The following is a 7,460-nucleotide window of genomic DNA, read 5'->3' as shown; positions in this document are numbered from 1 at the left end:
CTGCAGCGGAGTGTGCGCTGATATGAAACTTCCTGTCAGATTAAAACTGTGTGCCCGACCGAGACTCGAACTCGGGACCTTTGCCTTTCACGGGCAAGTGCTCTTCCAACTGAGCTACCGAAGCACGACTCACGTCCGGTACTCACAGCTTTACTTCTGCCAGTATCCGTCTCCTACCTTCCAAACTTTACAGAAGCTCTTCAGCGAACCTTGCAGAACTAGCACTCCTGAAAGAAAGGATACTGCGGAGACATGGCTTAGCCACAGCCTGGGGGATGTTTCCAGAAGGTTCGCTGAAGAGCTTCTGTAAAGTTTGGAAGGTAGGAGACGGATACTGGCAGAAGTAAAGCTGTGAGTACCGGACGTGAGTCGTGCTTCGGTAGCTCAGTTGGTAGAGCACTTGCCCGTGAAAGGCAAAGGTCCCGAGTTCGAGTCTCGGTCGGGCACACAGTTTTAATCTGCCAGGAAGTTTCATATCAGCGCACACTCCGCTGCAGAGTGAAAATCTCATTCTGGCACCATCTTTCTACTCCGAATACAAAATATTTTGTTGGCTTCGTCCTAGGGAGAAATCACCCTCGTGATTAAGCAACAAATAGAAAATTAAGTAACCTTGTGTGACTTGAAAAACTATATTTGTCTTTTCCAAAAGTATCGTAATTCCGAAGAAACTGATACGTAATTACATTTATTTGCACTGGAGGTCTTTAAAGTGCCTCATGTGGATACTTTTGTTGCGTCAAGAAATAGTAAGGGTAGCAAATTAGAAAAGAAATTATTAAAACTCACTCACATTGCCCCTGATCGTTGCCGTGCCCGAGACTGGGGTGGCAGCAGGAAGAGAGCCAATATGTCGCGAGTGGACCCGGTCGACGACACTATCTGCCAAGTAAGGGTGCGCATTCAGCAGAAAGTAGACTGTGATAGAAAACCAAAGACAGAGAGACAAGCATAATTGTTAGCTCATGATACGTGCTGCGAGACATTCCATCTCTCTCATCAGAGCGAGGATAAAAGACAGCAGTTAACAGCCTGTTAAGTGAATGCAGCAGAATAAGCAGGACGCATTCGGTCATTATGAACCGCGCCCGGCAACATAGCCTCACGCTACTTCCCTTTAAATAATCCAGCTCTCCAGCTCTCGTCATGAGTTGATCATTGGCATCAATGGCAATCACAGCAATACGATTCTATAGTGAATCTATGTCCTAGATGCTCCAATGCAGTCTAATGAAATAGACAAAGTAGTACTTAAGATGATGAAATTCATTTGACGGAATTCATGCTGTTTGCCGCCTACCATCTACTAGAATATCTAGTGTGATCAAATAAAAAAATAATTTAAACATATTTCAATATTTTTCAATTTTAATCTGATAATTATATGTATATTGTGTTTCATACTAGAATGTCGTGTTCCCAGCTTGGCACAGCTTTGCAACAGGAAACACGAAAGAGGTTGAAGGTGTCCGTCTCCTCGTCGGCTCCTGATCGTTGTCAGAAGGAGGCTAGTTTTTGATTACGCAAAGGCTTCTATTATTTGGAAAAGAACAACCAGGATTTCTTTACGTAATGAGTATGAATTTTATAATTAACTAAGGGACCTTTAACAATGAACAATAAAAAATTGCATTTGCACATGAAATCTTTAATAAATGGGCAACTATGAGTTGTATAGAAGACAAGGAGCGACCTTATGTCTACGACCAGAATGCCGCAGTATTCTCTGCTGTAGTAAAGGCTGTTTGACATTTATAAAAACAATATGACATGGAGGTAAAAAAAATAAAGGAAAATAATAGAATAAGAAATCTGGTAAAAACTCAACATATTCAAATAGTTCTCACAATCAAGTACGGCTTATTTATAAACAGTATAACTTACATAAGTAATTTTCTGACTGTATGGTGCGATCAGACTTCAGCCTGTGCTGTGCTAACTTCTTGGTTCCCGTTTTTGTCAAAAACTACAGTCATTACTTTTCTCCTTTCGTCTAGACAATTCTTGCACCGTTCAACACCTTCATAACAATAACTTGCTGATGTACAGTATCGAACATAAATTACTTGAATTTTGTTAATCAATAACTGTTGTCTGCACGCTGGCAAGACCGCTCACTTTTATGGCTTAAAGACGAAATTCTTTACGCTTTAACATTACAGGAAGAAGTATGATAAAATCAGAAGATCTACAAAGGTTTTTTACCGTCATGTTTTTTATTTAGATTGAAGCGGAAAGTTAGTTCAGCTTCTATCAAAATGTTTCTTTGACTGCGCAATAGATGTATTAGCGTTCGGTCTAGATGCGCATCTTTACAGTCACGTAAATTATATGAAACAGCCAGTCGGTGTGGCCTAGCGGTTCTAGGCGCTTCAGTCCGGACCCGCGCGACGGCCACGGTCGCAGGTTCGAATCCTGCCTCGTGCATGAATGTGTGTGATGTCCTTAGTTAGGTTTAAGTAATTCTAGGGGACTGATCACCTCAGAAGTTAAGTCCCACAGTGCTCAGAGCCATTTGAACCATTATATAAAACAAATGTCTTTCAAATAATAGGTCTCATCTCATAAGCTGATCATTTAATATACCGCTCGGTGAATGCCTTTCCATGGGTACGCACAGCTTTCATACGGCGGACAGCCAAATAATATTACTAGGAGAAACTGACTCTCTTTCTACAAACCACATCGTAAAAAGACTGCTGCCAATAGCAGACTTCAACGTGAAAGCCAACAATAGGGTCTCTTGGGGTCCACGTTCCTGTTCAACACTTAGGCGCCTTCGGCAGCTGACACCGAGCAAGAGTAAGGAGAAGATCAACCGATCACATGACTACTGATACCAGGTACACCTCAGTGGGTCATAAAGGGTTATCATAGAATTCGGAGTAGGACTGTGTGCACGTCAGCAGCCAGTCCGAAACGGCCTTGTCTGCTCCCCAGCAGTCCGTCGCTGACATCTTCTCCTGGCTGCCCAATTGCTGAGCTGACTTGAAAGACGTCAGTTAAAATCTAACACACAGCTGAATGAGCAACAGCCGTTGCTGCTGTCGAAGAACAACGACTTGTAAACTTTGTGAATAGATGACTGAACTCTAATAATATTTTTCTAGCGTCGAAGATGCTTCACAGATTCCCAACAGCTATCGTGACTTTCACTGTCAGAACTTGTAACACCATAGCTCTAATACTCCAATAATTTATTTTGGCTTTTGTTTCATTTAATATTACATTGTTAAGCTTCTGTGAATTTGTTTGTCTGAATAGATAACACAAAATTGTATACTCCTTTCTTTGTAAGAACTTCGATGTCATGATATGATTCTATGCAATGTAGTGTATCTGTCATTTAAATTCTTTGTCCCATTTGGAGGGAACAAAACTTACTGTATATAGTTGTAATTTTGTGTGAATAATTTTTGGTAGAAATGTCAATATGTGCAACTTTTCTGTTTTATGTATTGTATTTGTTTGCTGTTATGTAAACTGCTGATCCTCACTTAGGGTTCTTAGTTAGTTTGTATGTAAAAGGTGTTGTGGTTCCCCTCGGGAACGGAACTATGTAGCGTGCACAAATTGTGGTTGGCCCATGTAGAAAAGGTGGAACAAGAGTCAGTCGGGGACGAGCTACCAAACTGTGCACTGCCATGTAATAGTTGCATATTGTGCTGGTCCCGAGAGAGGCTTTTTCTGCTACTTTCCAACGCCTCGGATGGATGGATAAATAGCTGGAACTATTCTGGAATTTGTATCTATCATCGCCACCAAGAAATGACAAGAGTCCAGCAATTCTACCTGCAAATCCATCTACCAACATGCAGTTGCCACCACATTGCGCAATCACTGTAATGGAGCACTGTAGTAATGTACAGTGAAGGATCAGCTTTAATGGATGTGTTAGTGTGCTCAAATATAAGGTAATTTATAACTGAATTTATGTACCTACCTTGATTTTTCTCCTTATCATAACACCTCTCAGGTTCCTCTCCGTTTGAACTAAAGTGATTTCCGAGTGTTCTTACTGAAAGAATATTAAAGCCCTGTGTTTTGCTAATTGATGCTTCTTGAACACAGTAAAAAGAAAGTTAAAGTGGCAAGAGAATGAATTAAAGTTAACGATGCTTGCTGAAAATAATTTTTCTAGTAAAACTGCTTATTAATGTGTGTTGCCAACTTCAAATTAAAAGTTCTTATGACTGAGGCTTATAAAGTTTTCCTTAGTAAATGATCACATTACTGCCTGCTGTAAATCGCAGAAGGTGAGTCAGTATCTCACATATATGTTAATTTTGTGTCTCAATGTAGTAAAAGTGGAAAACTGCAGTGTGGAACGTTATATACTCATGTTAGCTAAGTGTTTATGTCTTGTGTATTGGAAGTGCGTATTAATAATATCACAGGATCCGCAGTTTGTCTTTTGCGTTAATAGTAGGTAACAAGTAATGGGAAAACCAGCAATTATGAAAAACATTATTTCTTTATTGAAATGATAGTGAGAAGCAACCTGTTAGTGGATTCCAATTAACTTTCATTTTAAATAGTGAAGATTTAACTGAGAGAGACTTAACCTATATCCAACTAATGATTCTGCTGTGAATAGTAATAATAACGTTATAAAGACCATTCAGTTTGTGTAAGCCCTGAAAGTAATAGTGTTTTTCAGTATCTGTTATAATTTTGCAAATAGTTTGTGCTGCTCTAACTGTTAGTTTCAATCTTACCGTAAACATATGCATGTATCAAGAGTTCACTGCACTCGCGTGTGACAAAGTATAGGTTATGTTTATCCATTAAAGTTACTAATAACTATTTTCTTGAACGAGAATGTTAAACATTCTCTTGCCTAGTTAGGCTGGCGACCGTTTTCTTTACCCGTTAAACAGTGCAGATAGGCAAAATTTTGTTTGTTACTGTTCAAATACACTCCTGGAAATTGAAATAAGAACACCGTGAATTCATTGTCCTAGGAAGGGGAAACTTTATTGACACATTCCTGGGGTCAGATACATCACATGATCACACTGACAGAACCACAGGCACATAGACACAGGCAACAGAGTATGCACAATGTCGGCACTAGTACAGTGTATATCCACCTTTCGCAGCAATGCAGGCTGCTATTCTCCCATGAAGACGATCGTAGAGATGCTGGATGTAGTCCTGTGGAACGGCTTGCCATGCCATTTCCACCTGGCGCCTCAGTTGGACCAGCGTTCGTGCTGGACGTGCAGACCGCGTGAGACGACGCTTCATCCAGTCCCAAACATGCCCAATGGGGGCAGATCTGGAGATCTTGCTGGCCAGGGTAGTTGACTTACACCTTCTAGAGCACATTGGGTGGCACGGGATACATGCGGACGTGCATTGTTCTGTTGGAACAGCAAGTTCCCTTGCCGGTCTAGGAATGGTAGAACGATGGGTTCGATGACGGTTTGGATGTACCGTGCACTATTCAGTGTCCCCTCGACGATCACCAGAGGTGTACGGCCAATGTAGGAGATCGCTCCCCACACCATGATACCGGGTGTTGGCCCTGTGTGCCTCGGTCGTATGCAGTCCTGATTGTGGCGCTCACCTGCATGGCGCCAAACTTGCATACGACCATCATTGGCACCAAGGCAGAAGCGACTCTCATCGCTGAAGACGACACGTCTCCATTCGTCCCTCCATTCACGCCTGTCGCGACACCACTGGAGGCGGGCTGCACGATGTTGGGGCGTGAGAGGAAGAGGGCCTAACGGTGTGCGGGACCGTAGCCCAGCTTCATGGAGACGGTTGCGAATGGTCCTCGCCGATACCCCAGGAGCAACAGTGTCCCTAATTTGCTGGGAAGTGGCGGTGCGGTCCCCTACGGCACTGCGTAGGATCCTACGGTCTTGGCGTGCATCTGTGCGTCGCTGCGGTCCGGTCCCAGGTCGACGGGCACGTGCACCTTCCGCCGACCACTGTCGACAACATCGATGTACTGTGGAGACCTCACGCCCCACGTGTTGAGCAATTCGGCGGTACGTCCACCCGGCCTCCCGCATGCCCACTATACGCCCTCGCTCAAAGTCCGTCAACTGCACATACGGTTCACGTCCACGCTGTCGCGGCATGCTAAAGACTGCGATGGAGCTCCGTATGCCACGGCAAACTGGCTGACACTGACGGCGGCGGTGCACAAATGCTGCGCAGCTAGCGCCATCCGACGGCCAACACCGCGGTTCCTGGTGTGTCCGCTGTGCCGTGCGTGTGATCATTGCTTGTACAGCCCTCTCGCAGTGTCCGGAGCAAGTATGGTGGGTCTAACACACCGGTGTCAATGTGTTCTTTTTTCCATTTCCAGGAGTGTATTTCCGTAATTCTGACTTTCACTTCCGATAAGCCACCTCCGTTAGGTACAACACGGTCAACACAACAAAATTCCTCTCAGAGGGTAACACTGCTCTGTTGCTTTATACCATAATTGAATTAACTAGATAATTATATTTCACGACCTACTTCCAACTTTAAGGTTATGGTACAGCAGTAGCACACGGAAGTGTTATAAATTACAACGCCATTTCTTGTAAATGAGGCAGGGGCCAGTCCAACTCACCTTTAGAAATGTGAAAGTGAATCTGTTATGAGATGTTTGTTATAAGGTATTTAAAATCGGTCTCCAGTACTAACAGGACAGTTAATTGGAAATTGGAAATTTGTGGTAAGGTGTTATGGGACCAAACTGCTGAGGTCATCGGTCCCTAAGCTTACACACTAATTAATCCAACTTAAACTAACTTACACTAAGGACGAAACACACACCCATGCCCCAGGGAGGACAAGAACTTCCGACGCGGAGAGCTATGCGGACCGTGACAAGACGCCCTCAGACCATGCGGCTATCCCGCGCACGACAGTTAACTGCTTTTTGCTTTAACCAGTTATTCACCGGTATTTACTGTTGTGCAACTTTTCTACTTCAGTAAGTGGTGAAGTAGATGGTGAAACAAGAAGTAGCTTTCTACGTTTATATCAGCATCAGGTAGGTGTTTTTTTCTCATTAGAAAAGTTTTCTAACATTTTACATATTACTATATGAGTAGACAGCATTGCCCAGGTAGGTATTTATTCCAGCCTTCTTTTGGTCCATCTAGTCCTTATCTCTCTCTCTGCCCACTTTGTCATGCACCTCTCTCTTCCATCTCCTCCTCCCTCTCTCTCAGTCCATCTCCTCCCACCCACTCTTGCCCCTCTCTTTGTCCATCTGTACCTCAGGGAATTTTTTATAGGTAAAGCTATCTGAGTATGGTGTCATTACATGTGCAAACTGTCAAAAGATAACACTGTAACTGTTTTTTAAGGGTCGTGGAAATTCTACGAAGTTTAATGTGGTTGGTGGTATGACTTTGTACGGTAGTATTTGAATGTAGTACATCAAGAACGTGTAGACATTGGAGATGTAGCAATTTGTTAACTAAACTATGCATTGGTCTTATCAA

At 43.1% G+C, this 7,460-nt stretch overlaps 1 non-coding gene across 1 annotated transcript; it reads left to right on the top strand.

Annotated features, from left to right (window-relative positions):
• Positions 1–372: 372 nt before the first annotated feature.
• Positions 373–447, top strand: Trnas-uga (transfer RNA serine (anticodon UGA)). The gene has a single exon. It is a non-coding gene; the product is annotated as a tRNA-Ser (tRNA).
• Positions 448–7,460: the final 7,013 nt, after the last annotated feature.

The sequence above is a fragment of the Schistocerca gregaria genome, chromosome 8 (assembly GCF_023897955.1).
Source record: "Schistocerca gregaria isolate iqSchGreg1 chromosome 8, iqSchGreg1.2, whole genome shotgun sequence".
Lineage (NCBI taxonomy): Eukaryota > Metazoa > Arthropoda > Insecta > Orthoptera > Acrididae > Schistocerca > Schistocerca gregaria.
Note: the sequence above shows the minus strand (reverse complement) of the source record. Positions and strands in the feature narration are given on the sequence as shown.